The sequence below is a fragment of the Odocoileus virginianus genome, chromosome 31 (assembly GCF_023699985.2).
Source record: "Odocoileus virginianus isolate 20LAN1187 ecotype Illinois chromosome 31, Ovbor_1.2, whole genome shotgun sequence".
Classification (NCBI taxonomy): domain Eukaryota; kingdom Metazoa; phylum Chordata; class Mammalia; order Artiodactyla; family Cervidae; genus Odocoileus; species Odocoileus virginianus.
The window spans coordinates 5,079,849-5,105,049 of NC_069704.1; the positions used below are offsets into that span (position 1 = coordinate 5,079,849).

The following is a 25,201-nucleotide window of genomic DNA, read 5'->3' on the forward strand; positions in this document are numbered from 1 at the left end:
AGAAGCTGTAAGCAGAGGGAACAGGGTGTCTGAAGGGCTTGAGGCCAGGAGGTATACAGCTCATCACTGAGAATCTGAAAGAAGGTGTGTGTATTTAGAAGCTAAGGAGAGTATTAAGTGAAATGAGAATGGTGGGTAGGCAGGGGTTAGATATGCAGTTAATAAAATAGGTCAACAATCTAACTCCTTAAATTGTCTGACTCTTTGTGACCACATGGACTATAGCCCACCAGGCTCCTCTGTCCATGGGATTCTCCAGGCAAGAATACTGGAGTGGGTTACCATTCCCTTCTCCAGGGCATTGTCCCAAATCAAGGATCAATCCTGAGTGTTCCTGCATTGCAGGCAGAATCTTTACTGTCTGAGAATAGGTTAATACCAACATTATCTAAAATCACACAAGTTGAAAATGTTTTGGGAATTTCTCCTTGTAACTATGGGGTGGTGGAGGCGGCAAGACCAGAAGCAGGGAAACCAGTAAGGAAACTCTTACAACGCTCGAGGAATGAAGTGATAACATCTGAGTCACATGTGTGAGATGAGTCACGTGTGGGAGACATCAAGGAAGAATTTGTTGTTGTTCAGTCACTTAGTTCTGTCTGACTCTTTGAGACCCCATGGACTGCAGCACGTCAGGCTTCCCTGTCCTTCACCCTCTCCCAGAGCTTGCTCAAATTCATGTCCGTTGAGCTGGTGATGCCATCCAACGACCTCGTCATCTGTCATCCCCAGTGGACTTTTATAATAAAAACAATGCCAAGACCACCTAGCGCCCACCTGACAAGTAAGTCTACTCACTCTTTGGTTAGAGGTGGTTGCCTGAAGCTCTTCGGTCAGAAAGATTCTGAAGCTACAACAAGGGAAGGCGAGTGTATCCTGACCGGTGAGCAATAGTGATCATGGGTGTAGGAAGGGTGAGGGGCAGCAGGAATTCCTCATGCATGCTCTGTCTGTCAAACACTTATTTTGCAGGCTAATATCTGAGACCAGAGAGATCAAGTGAATTTTGAGATTTCAGTTTCCGTAGCTTGTTCTAAAGCTGAGACTAGTGCTCGTATCACTTTTCTGTTTCCTGCGCTCCCTTCCCAGTTTACTCTGCCGGACCACATTGATTCTAAAGCAATCATTCCTCTCATTAATCTTTATATAGTTCTCTTCTAAAAAGTATGAATCAGTGACCCACTATCTTAGATCAGCTTTAAAACTTGCAAACTCATGTAACACGCTCTGTCTGAAATAACTATAAAATACTTATCAAGAATAGCTTTAAATTATATTCTAGGCAACTGCTTGACCTAGGTATTATTTCCCATGTGAGAATTGAATATTGTCACTAAGCAGTGCTTTATATTGAATTTACTAAAGGGCCCAGTTTTTCCCAGCTTGTTTTAATGGACACTGGAGGGCTTCAATGAGAAAATTTCAGTTCAGTTCAGTTCAGTCGCTCAGTTGTGTCTGACACTTTGCGATCCCATGAACTGCAGCACACCAGGCCTCCCTGTCCATCACCAACTCCCAGAGTCTACCCAAACCCATGTCCATTGAGTCGATGATGCCATTCAACCATCTCATCCTCTGTCGTCCTCTTCTCCTCCTGCCCTCAATCTTTCCCAGCATCAGGGTCTTTTCAAATGAGTCAGCTCTTCACACCAGGTGGCCAAAGACATATGGGCAAATTGGGATTACCCTTTCTCTGAGAAGTATAGAGCAAGTTGGGAGGGTGTACATATAGAGGTCAGGAGAGCAGAAATAATATTGTACAGGAAAATGATGAGAGTGGTCATAGAAATGAAGAAGTGTATGTGTTGGGCTGGCCAAAAACTTATTCAGGTTTTTCTGTAGGATCTTATGGAAACCCCCAAGCAACTTTTTGGCTAACCCAATATTATAGCAGAATAATTTGGTGGCAGAATAAAAATTCACTGCAGAATTAGACCTATCTTAGCTTATTCCAAGAGTGCCTTTTCAGGCATTCATAATTTCCAACCCCCCCCCCCACGCCATGGGTGATATTTTGATAATGATGCTTAACTCACAGTGCTGTTCTAAGACATCATGAAAGAGCATGTGGAAATTACTGGCTACAATAGAGACCATAGAATTGTTTTCTGTTAAATAACTTCCTTAGACATGGGCTTTAGTCCCTGGAAAACCACTCCTAGCCTCGGCTCACCTTCTCCCTTTTTCTCCAGTGTGGGATCTACAGCATACCCTACCCGGCAGATCCACACAGCTTCAACTCAGAGCAAGTGATACATAGGAAGCAGAGATTCAAAGTTGATCAGAATTTTGAAAGACACTTTGCTAGGATATGACCGCAGGTCCTAATTTTCCCAGGACAGCCTATTTTCATTGATTGCCCCAGTACCATTATTAGTCTCCTCCTCTTTTACTCTCAAAGTCTGGGTGATAAATTATATGACTATCCTACCCCTTGAGACTTTTCATCTCTCCCTTTATGTTCTTTTCTTCTTTGGCATCTTTTTCTCTTACTCACATTTCCTGGTTATTTTTTTTTTTCCTTTTTTAAAATTTTGTATCAGGATATAGTTGATTAACAAGCAATGTTGTGATAGTTTTAGGTGAACAGCAAAGGGACTAAGCCACACATACACATGTATCCATTCTTCCCCAAACTCCCCTCCCGTCCAGGCTGCCTCGTAACCTTGAGCAGAGCTCCCTGTGCTATCCAGTAGGGCCTTCTTGGTTATCCGTTTACAATATAGCAACATGCACATGTAACTCCCAACCTTCCCAGCTATGTCTTCCCCCCATTCTTCCGCCCCACACCCATGTCCATTCTCTATGTCTGTGAGTCTCTTTCTGTTTTATAAGTAAAGTTCATGTGTATCATTCCCTTTTAGATTCCACAAAGAAGGGATGTCATATATTTCTCCTCTCTGTCTGACTTGCTTCATTCAGCACGGCACACTCTGTCCATCCATGTTGCTACAAATGGCGTTATTTCCTTTTTTAATGGCTGACCTTCACTCTTTTTTCTATCATGCACTTCAATCTCACTGTATTTTGAATCCCTTTAATTATGATTTTTTCCTTTCTCTTCATCATTTCCTCCACACATTTTCCCTATAAAATAACTATCCCCACTTAGAGTTCTTCATTCCATTTTGTTCTATCATTTTCTTCCTTCCTTAATTCCCACCTTTTTCTGTCTATCTTCATCTCTGTCTTCCTCCCACATTCTCCTTCTTGTCTCTTGTTCCCATTTCTGCACTAGTTTTAGTGTTTCCATCTACATCACATACAGTGGAGTCTGGGAAAAGCATCCTTATGAGTGGACGTGTTTTCTCAGTTTACTTCTGGTTTGCAGATATGGTCCAGAAGACAGGTGGCCTCATAGGAGGATGAGTAATGACATGGAAATGATATATTTGTCACAGCTTGCTAGCAACAGAGGAAAGTTTAAAATAGGATTTGAAAAGCAGGGGTGGCCCAAACCCAGAATAGATGGCCTCAAATCACTGATGATTTTAAAATTTTATTTTATTTGCCAAAGGGTTGGAGTGAGGTTACTCACAATTCACCGCAGGCTCACCCTCCTTCCGAAATGTAATCACAGAGCAGCACCATCATAAAAATAGAAATAGCTCATGCATCCATTTGTCACCCCTTAGGATACAGCTAATCAGAGCATCCCGGAGCCACAGCCAGGGAGCAGGGACATTAAAGCAAATTTGTGGGTGCCATACAACGATTGAGTTCAGGGTGAGAAGAGAGGGCAGGAGGGGTTCTATGACTTGAGATGAGGCATATGACTCAGAAGGGTTTGCATCTTCCTAAAATGTTAACATGTATGACTCTAAACTCTATGTTCTGACCTAGGAGTCAGGAAGGCGGGCTGTTTCTTCCCATCAGTAGATCATAGGACTGGGCTGCTGACTCCAGCCACTTTCAGGTTTCCTGGAGAAGGTCAGGGACCACCCAGGTGACTTAGGTGATATTGGCAGCTCACAAGTGAACCCGGGCTTGCCATTTCCGGTGATAACACACTGCCTTATTTTTCAGAAGAACTACAGGCAAATGTAGCCTGAGGCTCAAAGAATATTAGATTTAGGTCCTTGAAAAAGACTCGAGGACCTACATTAAGATTTCTCAAAATTTAATGTGCAAACAAATTACCTATGGATACTGTTAAAACTGCTAATTCCAATTCAGTGCTGAAACTCTGCTACTCTAACAAATCCCCAGGAGCTTCGGGTTCTATTTTTCTCTATAGAACACATTTTAAAGAGCAAGGACTTAAGATGCCTCCACGTTTTCATGCATGGGAGGAAGGATGACTTGCCCAGGATCTCCATATGCACCAACAGAGACTGCTTTAACATGTATGTTGTATTATTCTCACTAGCATGACCCCTAGAATCAGACAAGTTCAAGTACAAGACCAGTGACCCCGTGGTGCTGGTTTTATCCTCTCAGCTTCTTCATCTGTGAAATGAGATGGGTAATTTCACTACTTCTTGAGATTTTTGTAAGAATTAAATGGGAAAATACATAATACATTGATTAGCATAGTGTCTGGTACATAGCATATATTTTCATAATATAATCTTCCTGTATCTTATTACATTCTGGTAAAACTAATGATGAACAGAATTATCAAAAAAAAATCACACCTAAATTTACTAGATACTAAAGGGAAAAGGATGGCATTACTCACAGAAAACTCCCTCCTCTTTCTAAGCATTTAGCAACCAAATAAGTACCCAAATTTCCAAATGAAAAGTTCGTGGTTCTAAGGACTACAATACAAGATTGTGTACAGTGAGCTACATACATGTCCAATAGCCATCATTCACATCCTAGTTGTAACTAACTTGCATATTCATCATAATTTTATGACAGGGAGCAGTGTGCAAAGTAAGAGGTGACTTTTATTTTTTCTGATTTGCACAAAGGTCCCTTTGGATTAGCATTGGTGCTGCCTTTAGTAACCCTCTAGGTACACTCCCCAAAGGGATTTATTCTTTCGTAAGCATCTTGAAGTCTTCCTCTCTTGGCTCCTTTATTTATCCTCAAAGACATAGGAAGATCATTTTTAAGATTCTTTATGAGTCAAATGCCCACTGCCCTTCTTCACAAATCAAGGCAAAATTTAACTATTTTACCTATTACCACTTTCCCCACTTTCTGCCACTCAGCTTTCTAAAGAACATTCCTGAACCATGCTTGACTATGAGACTAGTCTCACGCATCGAGTTAAAACTCACTCACAAGTAAAATATTAAGGATGCCCTCCAGCTTACCTGTAGTATGAAGACAGAAGATCCATATCCACATTAATTATAGCATATATTGTACACAAATTATACATAAATAATATTAAACTCTCAGTGAGGTTAATTTTCTCGCTGAGATTATAGATAAATACTGGATAATGTCAGAAGATTTGGGGACCAAATAATATCAAAATTCTGCCTGGGGGCACAGAAAGATCTCCCTGTCGGTACTATTAAAAACAAAACAGCAGGACCCCAAAGGAGTCACTGATGATAAGCCCCACATCACTACACTGAAACATAATTACAGCTTCAGCTCTCTCAGAAATGGCATCTTAAACCAGTCAGTTGGGAATCACCTGATCATCACTAGAGGGATCATTTGCCTTAAAGACTCCTGCCAACCCCTAAAGGAGAGTAACTTTGCACTAATGTTTTTGCCTAGAATAATTTCCTTGTTCTTGCTTCCTTTCTCCTGTTAAAAGTTATTTATTTTTGCATAGCTTTTCCAAGCTCCTTTCTCTCTACTAGATTGGAGGCTGCCCAATTTGAATTTATCTTTGCTCTACAAAACTTTTAGAACTTTTAAAATGCCTCAGTTTATCTCTTAACACTACAAGGCAACGTGATGTTTCTATTAAATGAATTTACATTTGCTACAAACTCCAGTGAAGAACTCTAGTAAACTGAACATTATAAGTGACTTTTTGCATCAGTCAACCAGCATTTCATGGTCTCCACTTTAGCGAGTTCTATCCACACAGTCTTTCATTACGTTGCACAACAACATTGTGAATTAGGTGTTATTAACACTTCACCAGGCTTCCCAGGTAGCTCAGTGGTAAAGAATCCACCTGTCAATGTAGGAGATGCAGGTCTGATCCCTGGGTTGGGAAGATCCCCTGGAAAAAGAAATGGCAACCCACTCTAGTATTCTTGCCTGGAAAATCCCCTGGACAGGGGAGCCCAGCGGGCTACAGTCTATGGGGTCACAAAAGGACCCCACAGAGGAGCCTTCGTGACTAAGCAATGATAACATTTTATCACTAATGCAGCAGCATCTCAGAGAGGTAAAACAGCTTGCTTCAGATCACCAGCATGTAAGTTACAGAGTTGGGATCCCAAACCCGATCCCTAGGATCCTTCTCTATCGAATTGTTATTTGTGCTAGATCAGGGCACCCTAAAGATTTGAAGAGACTCATCAGAGCCTGAATTGGGGGGAGGTCACAGATGTTCCAACTTCTTCCCCACAGTCCGTGCCACCTGGCGCCACCTGGCCCTATGGCTCATTGCCAGTGGAAAGGCCACCTCGTTCCATAACAACCAGAGCTTGGAATGAAATCAATGAAGTAGGCAGCTGTCCTTTCCTGCGTTGTTTTCATTGCATTTGCTGCTGAGATAATCAGATGTTCTTTCCAAGTGATAATTTTTTGTTTGTTTACCCTGGAAATTTGATGCCTAAGCTAGGTTGTGCCTGGCAAGAAGAGAATTCAGCGGGGTAGTTGGTGACATCTGAGACTGGGGAGGAAAAATTGGCACCAAGAGGTGCATTCACAGCCAGCAATGAGCAGCAGATAAGGTGCAGATTTTTCTAATATTCAAGAGAAGAAAAGTCCCAGATCTCAGACATTTACTCTGAAAATTTCAAGTTCTATTACCAAGAACAGAGGAACCACCAGGCATAGACTCAGAAGATCTGAGAGCACCTCTCTTGCCTTCTCTCGCTCTTCTCTCCTTCACCTGTAAAAGAGAAGGCTAACATAACTCTGTAATCATTAAATTTGAAAATGTATTTGTTTAAGACATAGATATTTATTAAGCGTTTCTGTGTATCAGGCACCGGACTAGTTGCATCAGAGACAGTAGAGAATAACAGTAGCTCTTCACCCAGAGGTTATAGCCTTCTGAACATCACAGTAATGGTCAATTAATATTTGTGTTATAATGTGATAGTAGAGACACTATTAGAATTCTTCTTGAAACTCATTGCATTCTGCTTTTAGGAGGCTAGAATCTCATTTTCTCCCAATTCACTGACCTCATCATATTTCCAAATACAAAATATCTTTTTTTTTTAAATCTTAAAATGGCTTAAAAGTTTGTAAAAGTTCTGGCCCTATTATCTGTTATTATTCTCTTCTTCACTGAGTCCTCTATGCTCACATGATCAAATAATGCTAAGCATGCTCTCCTGCCTAAGGTTCAGAGGGCTTTCTTGTCTCCCACTAGAAGGGTTCTTACTCTTGGAACCTGCATGGGATATCTTTGCACCTCAGCCTTCTGCTCTAACTTCACTTTTTCAGCATGTCCTTCCCCAACTACACTATTTAAAAATGCAGCTCTCTTCCCACCATTATTTCCCATCCCTTGCATTACTTTTCCCCGATTCAATCAGCACTGCCTAAGATGCTTCCCTGGTGGCACAGTTGGTAAAGAATCTGCCTGCAATGCAGGAGACTGGGGTTCGATCCCTGGGTCAGGAAGATCCCCTGGAGAAGGAAATGGCAATCCACCCCAGTATTCTCGCCAGGGAAATCCCATGGACAGAGGAGCCTGGCAGGTTACAGCCCAAAGGGTTGTAAAATAGTAGAACAATTTGGAAACTAAATCACAACAAGACACTTTATGTAACATAATAACAATCATATAGTCAACTAATAACTACAAATTCTTCCTCAATAAGGAGAAAGGTCTTCACCTGATTCCATTTAGGAATGTATCTCCAAATAGTAGTACTGGTACTGGAATATAGTAGGTGTTTGATAAATATCAAATGCAGATAGGGATTGACGGATGAAAGAAAGAATGAGTATAGTGTTTTAATAGGAGGGCCACATTTTGTCCTGGGTTATTAGGAACTGTTGGAGAAGGAAATGGCAATCCACTCCAATATCCTTGCCTGGAAAATCTCATGGACAGAGGAGCCTGGTGGGCTACAGTCCATGGGGTCACAAAGAGTCAGGCATGACTGAGTGACTAACACACATTAGGAACTGTAAGGTTTTCATTTAGCTGTCAAAAACGTTGTATAGCTTTTATAGTGTTTTAATAGCCTCAATTATAATTGCAATTATTATTACCATTATTAGAGTTAGTAGGTTGATGTGGAATCTGCTTTAAGTAAGTAGATTGAATCGATTTCATGCTGACTGCATTTCCCACCTCCCCACACAATCATAGTATAAATCATTCAGTGTGATAAAATAAATTTCCTTCAGTGGAGAAAAGTACCTTTTCCTCTCCTATGTGTATTATGCACCACCAAATGGGGCTCTTAAATACATTTGATAGAACAACAGAAATATGTGACATCCTAATACAAGCTAGCAGAAGTTTATTAACATTTGCATATATTATAGATTCTTTCTTGCACATTTTGAAAAAGACGTGTTATGCATTTGATCAGACTCAGAAAAGCCACACAACAGAGGTTAATCTTGTTCTGCATCCTTCTCATTCATTCTAAGGACAGCTCCAAAACATATTACATATATTTAATAAGCTGGACAATGTTCTTGCGATCTGGGCACAGAACTTAACATTATTGCACCAGGAAAGACAGTGGTTTGCTGTGGAAATGAAATGGCCATGTTGGGAATGAAACAGGCCCATAATGTCATGGAAGCATTACTGTATACCTCCTGAAAATACTGCTTTCATTTTCAAAAATGCACAGATCGGTTGGAGGGGTAATGGGTTCCTCTTTGTGAGGAACATGGTTGCGTACATAGTTGTGTCTCACTGTAATGCTTTTTAAATTAGCCTGAGACACTGACTTGGTATGACTGCCGAATAAAGAAATAGTTTGACTTATTATCGGGGCACCAGTAATGGAGAAATGACTCATAGATTTTTCTCTGGTTCCATATTACAGCCAAAATCTTCAGAATAATCCGTTATAACCTCCTCAGTCTACATCCATAGGCATCCAAAAGGAAAAACAAACAAAAACAGCAACAAAAAGATCAGTTAAATATTACTTTTGAAGAGAAGCATCACTTAGAATACACAGTCCTTCAGTCTTCAAAATTTTCTGTTGAAATCGATTAGTCTGACTCACCAGGTGATCATGGACAGTTCTGATTTTCTTTGGTTTTCTCTTTTTATTGAAGTATAATTGACCTATAACATCATGTTAGTTCCAGGTACACTATACAGTGATTCTATATTTCTATATCTTGTGAAATGATCACCATGATAAGTCAAGGTACCATCTGTCACCATACAAAGTTATTACAGTATTACTGACTTTATTCTCCATGGTTTGCATTTCATCCACATGACTCATTTATAACTGGAAGTTTGTACCTCTTAATCCCCCTACCTATTTTATGTTTTAGTTCTAATAGTTTTTTGGGACGTCTTTAGAATTTTCTATATATAGTATCATGACCCATGCAAACAGTGGCAGATTTACCCTTCCTTTGCAATTTAGATTATTTTTGTTTCCTTCCCTTGCTTAATTGATTTGCCTAGAATATCCAATGTTGCTGCTGCTGCTGCTAAGTCTCTTCAGTCGTGTCCAACTCTGTGTGACTCCATACATGGCAGCCCACCAGGCTCCCCTGTCCCCGGGATTCTCAGGACAAGAACACTGGAGTGGGTTGCCATTTCCTTCTCTAACGCATGAAAGTGAAAAGTGAAAGTGAAGTCGCTCAGCCATGTCTGACTCTTTGCGACCCCAAGGACTGCAGCCTACCAGGCTCCTCCGTCCATGGGATTTTCCAGGCAAGAGGACTGGAGTGGGGTGCCATTGTCTTCTCGGGGAATATCCAATACTGTGTTGAAATCAAGTGGCAAGAGTAGGCGTCTTTGTCTCATTTCTGATCTTGAAGGAAATGCTGTCAGTTTCTCACCACTCTCAGGTGGCCCTAGCGGTGAAGAATCTGCCTGCCAATGCAGGAGATGTAGGAGATGGAGTTCAATCCCTGGTCCAGGAAGATCCCCGGAGGAGGGCATGGAAACCCACTCCAGCATTCTTGCTTGGGAAATCGCATGGACAGAGGAGCTTGCTGGCTACAGCCCATGGGGCCACAGAGAGTCAGACACGACTGAGTGGCTTTCACTTTTACCCTACTGTATCTGTGGCACTTTATGGCTCACCAAAATACATCACATATACCATCTTGCCTAACTTAAGAACAAGGTGTTTTTTCGTTCTTATTAGCAACAGAAAATTCCCATGAATACTTGTAGGAAAGAGAAAAAAAATTTGCCACAAAAGTGTAAGCATATATATAATAAAATTAGTGTCCACATTTTGGCCTCTAATATAGTCCACCAACTAACAAAAGACAAACAAAACAAACAAGACTCTTGGAAAAGAGGATGATTCTTTGGCTAAGGCAGGATATATACAAGATCAGCCTGGAGCATCTTGTGATGGTAGAAAGTGAAAAAGTGCTAAAGTGAAAAAACACCCCAAAAACAAAAAACTCTGATGAGAGTACAGCCATACCTTGGAATCCACAGATTTGTTCCAGGAACCCCTGCAAGGACCAAAATCCACAGATGCTCAAATTCTTTATATAAAATAGCATAACATTTACATCTACCTATATACATCCTTTGGTATACTTTAAATCAAGTTTTAGTTTTGGGAAATTTCTGGAGGTTTTTTTTTTCATATATTTTTCATCAGCAGTTGGTTGGATACAAGATACAGAGGGGTGACTATTTCAAAGGGACACAAGAGCCAACTGCAAGGACTCTCACTGTTTAAAGCTGGAAAATATTTAGCAACAAAATAAACAAAGTCATATTGGACCATAACCCAAAGTGAAAAATAAACATTCATTGGTCAATAGTGATACAAACAAAGATTGAATAAATGGGTTAGTGGAAGGAAAATAAATAAATAAAACAAAAGCAAGGCTTCCCTGCAGAAGAATATTAAATAATTTATGTAGATGCTCCATCATCACAGCTCCTCCAGCTTCAAGTGTGGGCTGCACAGAGCAACTTCCTTGGAAAAGGAACACGTGGGACATGCCAGGGGAGAGACACGGCAAACTTAACCTCAGCTGGTTGATCAACATCAACAGCAACAATAATAATTCATGCTGATAGCATGTCCCTTTGATAAGTTATGATTAAATGGCACTTGACCTCTGTGGCCTTGCTCTCCCAAACATACAATGTCATCTAATCATGAGAAGAACATCAAAGAAATCCAAACTTAGAGGCATCCTACAAAATCCCTGATGGGACCTCCTCAAAACTGCCGCGGTCACTGTCCTAGCTTTGATTGCCTTAAGAAAAACACGAGTGGCTTAACCCACAGGGAATTGTTTTCTCACCGTTCTACAGGCTGTAATTCTGAGATCAGGGTGCCAACACGGTAGAGTTCCGGTGAGATTCTCTTCTTGGCTTGCAGGCAGCTGCTTCTCACTGTATCCTCCTGAGGGCAGGGTGGGGGTGGTGAGAGAGACAGGGTACAAACTCTCTGGCATTGCTTCTTTTGAGAATACTGATTCTACCTTGAGAGCACCACATTCTTGACCCCATCCAATCCTAATACTTCCCAAAGGCCCCATCTCTAAATACCTACACGCGGGGTGCTAGGGCTTCAATGTACAAATTTTGAGAGGGACATAATCAATTCAATTTATAGCAGTTATGGTAAAGAACTGTCATAGCTGAGAGGAAGCTAAAGAGGTAAGAATGACTAAATGTATTGTAGTACCCTGAATAGGATTCTGGAAGAGAAAAAAAAGGAAGTTAAGTAAAACTAAGAAAATCTGAATAAGTATGGATGGTAATTGACAATACAGACTGAAAGTAACGGGGTGGAAAAAAGATATTTCTTGCAAACGGAAATCAAAAGGAAGCTGCAGTAGCAATACTCACAAAAGACAACAACATATACTTTTAAAGACTGTTACAAGAGACAAGGACGGACACTACATAATGATCAAGGGATCATTTCAAGAAGAAGACATAATAAATATAAATATTTATGTACCCAACATATCAGCACCTCAATACATAAGGCAAACACTAACAGACACAAAAGAACTTGACAGTAATATATAATAGTGGAGGACTTTTAACACCTCACTTACAACAATGAACAGGTCACCCAGTCAGAAAATTAAGAAAGTCCACACTTTAAATGACACATTAGACCAGATAGACTCAGTTGATATTTATAGGTTATTTCATCTGAAAGCTGGAGAATACACTTTCTCCTCAAGTGCACATGGAACATTCTCCAGGATGGATCACATCTTGGGTTACAACTCAAGTCTCAGTAAATTTCAGAAAATTAAAATTGCATGAAGCGTCTTTTCTGACCACAACACTGTAAGATCAGAAATCAATTACAGGAGGAGAGAGCTATAATAAAATATAAACTCACAGAGGTTAAACATATGCTACTAAATACCCAAAGATAACTGAAGAAATCAAAGAGCAAATAAAAAAATGCAAAGAAGCAAATGACAATGATAATAATATATAAATATGTTCGTCAATTATTACAAATATACCGTACTAATGAAAAAGGTTAATAGGAGGAACTGGCTGTGGAGTATGTGAGAATTCTGGGGACTCTCTTTGTAATTTTTCTGTAATTCTAAAACTCTTCTAAAAAATAAAGCTTATCTTTTAAAGTACAAAATTAGAAGGTCATTTAAAAAGCCCAAACCAGGATATGCTAGTTAACTGCAGATCCTTTTCTCATTACAAACCATAATCCCTTTTAAACATCCTGTCTAATCTATCTGCTTTGAGACCATTGGGTGACAGAGGTCTCTACAGGTTAATTAAGTTGTTGTCATGTGTGTTTTTTAGCACATACATTTGCATACAGTGCCCTCTTTCTAATTTTTTAAAATTCTTTTTGGCCATTTCAACCTTTGCCCCCCATTTTACCATTACAAAGTGTTGGTTAAGTGGGAAAAGTCCAACTGGCCCTTTCTAAAGCTTTTATTATTAGGTAGACCTGGTACTGCACAATCTTTATCACTGTGCAGCCATCAGCTAATTAATCTGTATAGTACTCTTCTGATGGGACTATTCTATTCACTTTTTTCACACCATAGAAAACTAACAGCTAAGTGACTTTTCCAACCCTGGTCTGTAAGTTCATTCGAATGTTAACTAAATTCTTAATCCAAAATTTCTAGTATAGGCAAAAGAGAATGCTGGACTTAATGCTTTTTCCCTCACTCATGTCTGACTCTTTGCGACCACATAAATTGTAGCCAGCCAGGCTCCTCTGTCCATGAGATTTCCCAGGCAAGAATACTGGAGCGAGTTGCCATTTCCTTCTCCAGGGGATCTTCCCGACCCAGGGACTGAACGGGCATCTCCTGCATTAGCAGGTGGCTTCTTTACCTTCTGAGCCAGCAGGGAAGCCCTTCTTAAAGATATTCTAGGTCATGCCATTCAAACATTTACAATTTTTCTCTCAGAGTATCTGATTGGTCATCCCAGGCATCTTGGAATATTTCCAGTGATGAAGAACTCACTGTGTCATAATGAAGCTCAAGACAGAGATCACTAAAAACAGTAAAGAGGTATGGAAATAGAGTTTGCTGCCACCATCATTATTGATGTTTTAGGCAGTACTGGCAATGGCCTGAAATATGCTTCCCTATTTCTTCAGTTCTATGGATCTAGTTGTGACACTTAGAACAATACAAACTAAGTCATTTTATTTTTTAATTAAACTTCTATTTGTATTGGAGTATAGTAGATTATTGGGTTTCCCAGGTAGTTCAGATGATAAAGAATCCACCTGCAATGCAGGAGACCTGGGTTCAATCCTTGAGTGGGGAAGATTCCCTGGAGAAGGAAATGGCAATCCACTCCAGTATTCTTGCCTGCGAATCCCATGGACAGAGGAGCCTGGAAGGATACAGTCCATGGGGTTGCAAAGAGTTGGACACGAATGAGCAGATTCCACCTACAGCTGATTGACAATGTTGTGATGGATTTAGGTGAACAGGGTAAGGACTCAGCCATACACACATGTGTCCCTTACCCCTCAAACTCCTCGACCAGCCAGGCTGCCGCATAACTTTGAGCAGAATCCTCTGTGCCATACAGTACAAGTCCTGTTGGCTATCTATTTTAAATATAGCAGTGTGTCCATATGGATCCCAAACTCCCTAACTACCCTTTCCCCCAGCAATGATAAGTTTGTGCTCTAGGTCTGTGAGTCTGTTTCTGTTTTGTAAATAAGTTCATTTGTATCATGTCTTTTTAGATTCTGCATATAAGGGATGTCATAATGATGTTTCTGCTTCTCTGACTCAAAGTGAGTGAAAGGTTGTTGCTGAACCACGAAAGATGCTGGGATTCTTGGCCTCTGGAGAGAAGAATTCAATCTGGGGCCAGAGACGAGGTTTGATTGCTCAGAGCTTTTGTGTAGTAGAGTTTTATTAAAGTTTAAAGAGATAGAGAAAGCTTCTGACATAGACTTCAGAAGGGAGAAGAAAGAGTGCCCCCTCACTAGTGTTAGCAATGGAGTTATATACTTTTTAATTACTTATTACAGTGAATCGAAAGGATGTCTGGAGGTTGTAAAGACCTTACTAGACCCACTCCCATAATTTACATTTTAAGATAACAGGATTAGCCAGAAGGTTTTTTTCCAGAGACTGTCCTCAAGCAGAATACTTTATTGTTATATAATCTTAAATAATGTAGAGGAAAAAAAAAAAGTTTGTCCTTTCTTCCTCCTTGAGAATTCTAGACCCCTTTCTCCTTGGGGACCCCTGAACTTCTTATCAACCTGCCTAGAATTTGACTCTCTCATGAGTCACTTTTGAGGTGGCTAGATGTTGCAAAAGGGCCTCTGTCCATGGGGTTTCCTAAGCAAGGATATGGAGTGGGTTGCCATTTCCTTCTCCAGGGGATCTTCTCAACCCAGAGATCAAACCTGGGTCACCTGGATTGCAGGCAGATTCGTTTATCACTGAGCAACCAGGGAAGCCTGCAAAAGGACAGTGGTCTAAAAGAAGACAGTGTGAGAGTCTAACTTCATTTTTAAAACAATCAGAAGATAGGGCTTACCTGGTAGCTCAGCGGTAAAAAAAGAAAGTCTGCCTGCCAATGCAGGAGACATAGGTTCAATCCCTCATCCAGGAAGATCCCAGATGCCATGGAGCAACAAAGCTCATGCACAACTGCTGAGTCTCTGCTCTAGAGACTGTGCTTCACAATAAGAACTGCAATAGGAAGCCTGTGCATCACAACCAGAGGAAATTCTGAGCAGCATCGCAGACTCAGCACAACCAAAATCAAAATTAATAGATACAGTTTTCAAAAAAGAAAACAAAGATGATTTACAAAAAAAAGAATTTAAACCACTGATTAAAGAATAAAACCAGGAACTAATAATACAAAATAATCATTAGACATATGCTTCTAAAATAATGAATTTGAAGATATTCATGGTAGTTACGTTTGTAACACCAGTGGACCAGAGGTAATCTGGCTTTATTTCAATAGAAGAGTATTGAATAAATTATGCATTTCCCTAGACTATCTCAGGACTGACATACTCAAGACAGGTAACTGTGACTTGACTGCCTCCTTCTAGAGAACGGAAGGAAATCATCAAGGACAAATGGAAAGAGGCTTGAGTTTCGTGGTAGACCCTTTGTTCTCATTATATTATACACTTTTCATGCCTTAAATGTTTAAAAATTGCTTAACCAATTCAAAATTTAACTTGGAATTTATAAACTATAGAGACCATAGGCAAATATCTGAAAACCTACACAATTATGAAGAGAAAAATATCCTTCACTGTTGAATGGCTTAAAATCTTGCCTGTTGGTCCTAATGTGGATAATTTCCATCTAAGTCTTCTGGGTGTGTTTTAAGTAACTTATGTCTTGCTATATATATTAATTTACCTAATTTATTGGCTTTGCATACATCTTACATACACACATATTTTCCATTTCATTTAAAACCATTATAAATATTTTAATGGTACCAAATATTTCAAAAGAATGTGTCACAAATAAATTAATATTTTATTGTTTATAGAACTGGTTCCTTAATGCTTTGTTTGTGTTTGGTATTATTTCTCTAGGATAGATTTCCAGGGATGAAATTCTGGAGTCTAAATGTTTAAGCATTTGCAAGATAACTCATACATTTGCAAAACTGGTAGCATTTGTTATAATAAGGGTCATAGGTGTATTTCTTTAGGAGAGGCTCAAGGCTGTATGCACTTTAATAAAGCAGTAATATTTTATTTGAATTTAATGACCATTTTCTAAGTGCCTATTTCCATACAAGAAGCTAAGGAGAGAGAACTAGGCAGGGAGAGAGGCAAAGAGAGAGAGAATGTAAGCTTTAGTCTGCTTATGTTTCTGGTATGTTCTGAGTATGTACAAATATTTTTTATGTCATTCAAGATATGCATATTTGATAGATACCAAAAACTCTCTGGTAAAAAAGTTTATATGTACGTATGATGATGTGTGAGAAATCTTAAGAAATAGTAAACTGTTTAAGACATTTAAAAGTAAGGTTTGTATAGTTTTAAAGTAGACATATCTTTAGGAAACTTTCAAACATTATATATTCTATTTATTGCAACTAGAAAATATATCTTTCTGAGAATACATCACACTGATTTTATTGTGACTTAATAGTTATAGCTTAGAAACTATATTTTTCTAAAGAAAGATGAAAATTTATTAAAGTTTATAAAGGATCTTATAGACTTTCTAGCATATAAAAGGAAAAACTGACCCATAGTCTCACACACTATTTACTTACATCTCTGAATCTTTCATTTTCATCTACAAAACAAGGAAAGATAACATTTATCCTAACAGATATTCTGAAGCTGGAAAGGGATAATTCAATTAAAGCCTATAGCATATTGCTCAACATATAATAGAAGCTTAAGCATCTTCCAGACAAATCTTTCTCTTTTTCTCAAATGAAGTCCTGCAACATTTGAATGTGACCACAGGCCTTCCTCAGAGATACTGAGGATTTGGTTCCAGGCCACCTGTTAAAGTAAATCTTTCAATAAAATGAGCCACATAAATTTTTGACTTCCCAGTGCATATAAAAGGTATTTTTACGCTATACTGTAATCTGTTAAGGGTGCAATAACATTAATATATATATTTTTAAAAGTACATAATTGAAAAATACTTTATTACTGAAAAACGCCTTCAGAAAAGCATCATCGTTTTGCTGGTGGAAGCTCTTGTCGATGACTGCTGAATGATGAAGGTGCTGGTTGTTGGCGTTTGAGGTGGTGGTGGCAATTTCTTAAAATAAGACCACGATAAAGTTTTCTGCACTGATTGGCTTTTCCTTTCACAAATAGTTTCTCTGTAGCATGCTTTGCTGTTGGAGGGCTTTTACCCACAGTGGACCTTCTTTCAAAACTGAAATCAATCATCTGAAACCCTGTCACTGCTTTATCAACCAAGTTTATGTAATATTCCAAATACTTTGCCATCATTTCAACAATCTTCACAGCATCTTGACTGGGAGCAGACTCCATCTCAAAGAACCTCTTTCATTGCTCATCCATAAGAAGCAACTCCTCAGTTCCAAAAGTTTTATTGTGAGGTTGCAGCAATTCAGTCACATCTTCAGACTGCTTCTTTTTTAATTTTTAAGAAAAAACAAAACAAAACTTCTTATTTTGTATTGGGGGATAGCTGACGAATAATGTTGTGAGTTTCAGGTGAACAGTGAAGGGACTCAGCTATACACATACACGTAGCCATTCTCCCCCAAATTTCCCTCCCATCCAGACTGCCATGTAACACACACTTTGCTTTTAGTTCTTGTTCTCTTGGTATTTCCACTACATCTGTGGTGACTTCCATCACTGTAGTCTTGAACCCCTCAAAGTCATCCATGAAGGTTGGAATCAACTTCTTCCAAACTCTTGTTAATGCTGCTGTTTTGACCTCCTCCTATGAATCATGAATGTTCTTAATAGCATCTAAAATGGTGAATCCTTTCCAGAAGTTTTTCAGTTAACTTCACCCAGATTCATTGGAGGAATCACTATCTATGGCAGCTACAGCCTTACAAAATGTATGTCTTAAATAATAAACTTGAATGTCAAGATTACTCCTTGATCCCTCTGCTGCAGAATGGATGTTGTGCCAGCAGGTATGAAAATAACAGTAATCTCACTCTACATCTTCATAAGAGCTCTTGAGTGATGAGATACATTTCCCATGAACACCAATATTTTGAAAATTAGAATTTTCAAAATGGTAAGCCAGCACTGCTTTCAATTTCAAGTTACCAACTCTGTTAACCCCTAACAAGAGAGTCAGCCTGTCCTTTGAAGCTTTGAAGCCAGGCATTGACATCTCCTCTCTAGCTGTGAAAAGTCCTAACTGGCACCTTCTTCCAGTATAAGGCTGTTTTATCTACATTGAAAATCTGTCCTTTAGTGTAGTTGCCTTTCCTCATTATCTTAGCTCAGTCTTCTGGATAACTTGCGTCTTCTGCATCAGCACCTGCTGGTCCACTTTGCATTTTTATGTTATGGAGATGGCTTCTTTACTAAAGCTCCATAAGCCAACCTCTGCAAGCTTGAAACTTCTGTTCTGCAGCTTCCTCACTTCTCTTAGGTTGAAGAGATATAGGGCCTTCTCTGGGCTTCCCTGGTAGCTCAGCTGGTAAAGAATCCGCCTGCAATGTAGGACACCCTGGTTTGATTCCTGGATTGGGAAGATCCTCTGGAGAAGGGATAGGCTACCCACTCCAGTATTCTTGGGCTTCATGGTGGCTCAGATGTTAAAGAATTCACCTGCAATGCAGAAGACCTGGGTTCGATCCTTGGGATGAGAAGATGCCCTGGAGGAAGGCATGGCAACCCACTTCAGTATTCTTGCCTGGACTGGAAAGCCCCCATGGACAGAGGAGCCTGGAGGGCTACCGCCCATGCGGTCGCAAAGAGTCGGACACGACTGAGTAGCCAAGCCCAGAACATCACAGAGCCTTCTCTATGCTAGGCTTCATCGTGAGGGAACGGAGCAGCCTCTGTGATCCTCTATCCAGACCACTGAAATTTGCTCCATACCAGCAAGAATGCTGTCTTATTTTCTTATCCTTTGTGTTCACTGCATTAGCACTTTTAATTTCCTTGGAGAGCTTTTCTTTTGCATTTACCCATTGGCTAGCCAGTTCAAGTGGCATTGCTTTCCACCTGTTTCAGGTTTCAACATGCCTTCCTTGCTGACCTCAATCCTTCATAAGCTTTTGGCTTAAAGTGAGAGATGTGTGACTCTCCCCTTCACTTGAACACTTTGAAGCCATTGTAGGTTTATTAATTGGCCTACTTTCAATAATGTTGTATCTCAGGGTACCAAGAGGCCTGAAGGGAAGGAGAGAGATGGCCGAATGGCCAATCAGGTGAGCAGTCAGAGCACAGGCAGCATTTTTTGAGTTTGCAGTCTTACGTAGGGCTCTGTCATGGCACCCCAAAACAATTACAATGATAACATCACAAATCACTGACCACTGGTCTCCATTGTCGTTTTTCAGTTGCTAAGTCATGTCCTACTCTTTGTGACCCCATGGATTGCAGCATGCCAGGCTTCCCTGTCCTTCACTATCTCCCAAAGTTTGCTCGAACTCATGTCCATTGAGCTGATGATGTCATTTAACCGTCTCATCATCTGTCACCTCCTTCTCCTCCTGCCCTCAATCTTACCCTTTACCAATAACAAAGGTAATAATAATGAAAATTTTTGAAATATTGGGAGAATTACCAGAATGGAGAGACATGAAGTGAGCAAATGCTGTTGGAAGAATGATGCCAACAGACTTGCTCTATAAGGTTGCCACTCACCTTCAATTTGTAAAAAAAAATAATAATAATTACTATTATTTGCAAAATGCAATGAAGTGAAAGTGATGTCACTCAGTCGTGTCCGACTCTTTGTGACCCCATGTACCCCATGGAGTCTATCAGGCTCCTCCATCCATGGGATTTTGTGCAATAACCAAGGTATGCCTTTACTTGCTACACTTATATTTTCCTTTCTTATTGAAAAATGCAGCCATGGTCTTCCTCCTTTTCTTCTTTGAAATAGCTTCCAGGCCCTTCCCTGTGGATATATTTTAGTTTAACAACTCTCCCATTTCTTCATTTATTTGCATCTGTAACAAAAATCTTAAAACCTAAGATGTCCTTAGCATCCAGAAATTGTCACATGTCTTTTTATAAAATTATTTTTATTTCTCTTCTTCAGTGCTATTAACCTGAAAACATAATCTATGAGAGTGAATTCTGTGGAAGTTAAATGCAGTTCTCTCTTTTTATAAAATACACTTTGTCAACTGCGAGGGCATATGCATCTCTGAGGTCTCTATTGTACTTCCTACCATGACTTGCCTATCCCTATCATGAAAAGCTTTCAGCATCCATTTTCAGGTAGAGTCATTAAGACAATCATTCCAACCAGCCCGCACATCTCCTCTGTCCAGAATCTCATTTGCCACTGTGGTGCTAACGCCCTCAGCCCTGTTAAACATTCCCCTGGTTTTATTAGAACTAATTTGCTTTCACACTAACTGGAGTGGATCATCTCTTGATCTTTACCTCCCAGGATAAATAATAGCAGTAGGATCTCTACTCCCCTGATTCCTATTTATTAATGAGCAGACAGGCGCTAGAGATGATAGGAAGTCCTGGTCCTGTGCTTCTCTTTGTGATATTTTGGCGAATCCCCTAACTGGACCTGGACCACTATCGTATCACATATCCCAGTACTGCCTTTCCCATCTTAGGCAGGTAGCAATAGCAAAGACTGCCTCTTACCGAGGTTTTTCCTGGGCTTCATTATATGTAAATTTTCTCCAAGAAAACAGACCACACCTAGGGAAGGAAAAAATGTTAAAATCTGCTGAGTCTTGGACTTTAGATTTTTTTTTTTAATTTGAGGATAATATGTTTGCTTTTAAAACTTGACCCTAGTTTGGGATTCATTCAGTTCAGTCACTCAGTCGTGTCCGACTCCATGAACTGCAGCAGGCCAGGCCTCCCTGTCCATCACCAACTCTCAGAGTTTACCCAAACTCAAGTCCACTGAGTCAGTGATGCCATCCAACCATCTCATCCTCTGTCATCCCCTTTTCCTCCTGCCCTCCATCTTTCCCAGCAGCAGGGTCTTTTCAAATGAATTTGGGATTAGCAGATGCAAACTATTATATATAAGATGGATAAACAACAAAGTTCTACTGTATAGCACAGGGTGCTAAGTTCAATATCCTGTGATAAGACATAATGGAAAAGATAATGAAAAATATAGTGTATATATATGTGTGTGTGTGTGTGTGTGTGTGTGTGTGTGTGTGTGTGTCTGTGTGTGTAACTGAGCCATTCTGTTGCACAGTAGAAATTGGCATAACATTGTAAATGAACAATATATATATATATATATATATATATATATATATATATATATATATACACACATACAAAAAAATAAATACTTAAATGAACTTAATCCTAGGCTCCCTGTTGGAGCTAAGAGAGCCATGATTCGGTTACCTTTTCTTTCTGGGAGGGAGTAGCAAATGGTATCAAAACACGTCTCCCGTTTTGAAAAGTCTAGAGGAAGGCAGCTGTCCCCTCTGTTTGCTGTCCAGTCACTCAGTTGTGTCTGACTGTTTGCAACTCCATGAACTATACCGCGCCAGCCTTCCCTGTCCTTCACCAACTCCCTGGGCTTGCTTAAACTCATATCCATTGAGTCAGTAATACAATCCAACCATCTCATCCTCTGTCATCCCCTTCTCCTCCTGCTTTTAGTCTTTCCAGCTTCAGAGTCTTTTCTAACAAGTCAGCTCTTCACATCAGGTGGCCAAAGTATTGGAGCTTCAGCTTCAGCATCAGTCCTTCTAATGAATATTCAGGACTGATTTCCTTTAGGATTGACAGGTTTGATCTCCTTGCAGTCCAGGGACTCTCTAGAGTCTTCTCCAACACCACAGATCAAAACCATCAATTCTTTGGCGTTCGACCTTCTTTATAGTCCAACTTTCACAGCCACACATGAGTACTGGAAAAACCATAGCTTTGACTATATGGACCTTTGTTGGCAAAATAATGCCTCTGCTTTTTAATACACTGTCTAGGTTTGTCATAGCTTTTCTTCCAAGGATCAAGCATCTTTTTATTTCATGGCTGCAGTCACCATCTGCAGTGATTCTGGAGTCCAAGAAAATAAAGTCACTCACTGTTTCCATTGTTTCTCCATCTATTTGCCATGAAGTGATGGGACTAGATGCCATGATGTTAGTTTTTTGAATGTTAGGTTTTAAGACAGCATTTTCATCCTCCTCTTTCACTTTCATCAAGAGGCTCTTTAATTCCTCTTCACTTTCTGCCATAAAGGTGGTGCCATCTGCGTATCTGGAGTTATTGATATTTCTCCCAGCAATCTTGATTCCAGCTTGCACTACATACAGCCCAGCCTTTCACATGATGTGCCCTGCATATAATTAAAATAAACAGGGTGACAATATACAGGCTTGACGTACTCCTTTCCCAGTTTTGAACCAGTCTGTTGTTCCACGTCCCCTCGGTTGTCCATACCCAAATATCAAAGAAAAGGGGTCTACTGAAAGATCACATAAATTTATAGAAAAGACTCTTGTTTGCTTTTTTTAAATTAAAGCATAGTTAATGTGTGAGCTTTAGGTATATAGCAAAGTGATTCAGTTATATTCAGTGTGTGTACATGTATACATACATAGACATATACGCACTCTTCTCCAGATTCTTTTCCATTATAGGTTATTATAAGATAGAGCATAATTTCCTGTGCTATACAGTCGGTCCTTGCTAGTCACCAGTGTTGAATGTAACAGTGCCTGAGTGTAAGTAGGTCCTGACTCTCCCACAGCTACAGCCCTTAGCCTCGCACAAAGGAGTTTTTAAGAAGCTCTGTCCCTATTCTTAACACTCCTTAACTCATTTGTCTGTTAATGGGGTGGAATCTTTATATTATTTAATGAAACATCCACCACTGTCACACACAAACCCAAAATTTATGGTGGGTTGAGCATTATAGAGATTTACTTCTAGCTCAAATAACCTCAAAAATTCGCTTTCCAGATTGATGGGCAGTTCAGAAATGAAGTATCTTTCCATGTTTTGCCTTCATGATTGCCAATCATGCTTCTCAACGATGGTCTACCTGTTTGAATGAAAGGGAATGGGGAACAGCATGAACGCTCATCCTTAAGGAAGTCTTACGGGCTCAGCATGAAGTAACACTAATCAATCCTCCTCATGTTCCACATGTTCCATGTTCAATGACATGGACACAAATAATTGTAGAAATGCTGGAAAACATGTGCTCAGGAAGAAGAAGTCTTTTAGTAAAGTACTAGCTTTCTGTTACTGGAGAAGGAAATGGCAACCCACTCCCGTGTTCTTGCCTTGAGAATCCCAGGGATCGGGGAGCCTGGTGGGCTGCCGTCTGTGGCGCCGCACAGGTTCAGACATGACTGAAGTGACTTAGCATGCAAGCAAGCTTTCTGTGACAGAGTCTACAAAGCTCCACCTCACGTCCCATATTCTGGGATATCTGCAGGATAAGTTCAGTTCAGTCGCTCAGTCATGTCCGACCCTTTGCAACTCCGTGAACCGTAGTATGCCAGGCCTCCCTGTCCATCACCAACTCCCGGAGTCTACCCAAACTCATGTGCATTGAGTCGGTGATGCCATCCAACCAACTCATCCTCTGTGGTCCCCTTCTCCTCCTACCTTCATAAAATACTGGATACAGTATGGGGCTTCCCTCGCTTCCCAGGTGGTGCTAGTAGTAAAGAACCTGCCTGCCAATGCAGGAGACATAAGAGACACAGGTTCCATCCCTGGGTCGGGAATATCCTCTGGAGAAGGAAATGGCAGCCCACACCAGCGTCCTTGCCTGGAAAACTCCATGGACAGAGGAAACTTCCAGGCTATAGTCCCTGGGGTCACAGAGTCAGATGTGACTGAGCACACACACATCACCTATCAGGGCTTTATTTTAGTTATCTACAGGAATATTTATATATTTACTATTTTATTTAGTATTATTGTTTTTGGTGATGCTAGGTCTTCTTTGCAGCACACAGGCTTCTCTAGTAGTGGTGGGAGGGTTTAACTGACCCGTGGCATGTGGGATCTTATACCCTGACCAGGGATGGAACCCACATCCCCTGCATTGGAAGGCAGATTCTTTACCACTGAACCACCAGGGAAGTCACTACAAGACAATATATATATATATTTAAATTTTATTTAAGATTTATCTTTTCTTATTTCTCTGTCTCTCAGATCTCTCACAGTTGGAATTACATAGACTAGTCTTAGACTGTTCAAAACAGAATTCTTTGGACTGAAACAATTTCTCTGCCTGCATCCAGCTAATCTGACTCCTCTATCACCCTCCTAGCTCCTATTTTTTTGGTTGTGCTGTGGCAGACAAAACTTTGGGAACTCTCATAATTTATTCTTAAACTGATTTTCTTTGGATTCTATGGATTTTAATTTTATAACTTTCCCTTCAGGCAGTTTCTAGCTCACTCTATTTTTTTTCCCCTTAAAGTTCATCAAGCCAGCAATACCCGATATGATCTCCAGTGAAGATGTCAAACTTAATTATAGGACTATCATCCCGTCTTAGTCCTGCAACCTCCTTTAATGCCACTGACGGCACCAATGTTTTACTCAAGACAGAGTCAAAAATAGCTCCTTGTCTTGTAAGCTTTAGTGTGAGCTCTTTCCAAAATCAATTGTTTATGGCACTGTGGAATTAGTTCCACAAACTGTGCCCCGATGTGACATTTGTCATCTTCATTTTATTGCAGCCCTCTGTTTCCCCAACGTTGTGAACGTGCCGTCGCTTCTGTCTGTCCATTTCCTCTGCCTTGTGCACTTCGATTTAGGGGAATAATACACAACGGGGTTAGAACGCCGGCTCTGTCACTTACAGGATGTGT

The 25,201-nt window shown here is 40.1% G+C and overlaps 1 pseudogene; it reads right to left on the bottom strand.

The window, feature by feature from the left end:
- Positions 1–17,397: 17,397 nt before the first annotated feature.
- Positions 17,398–19,731, bottom strand: LOC110143164 (tigger transposable element-derived protein 1-like; annotated as a pseudogene).
- Between the last annotated feature and the right edge of the window lie 5,470 nt (positions 19,732–25,201).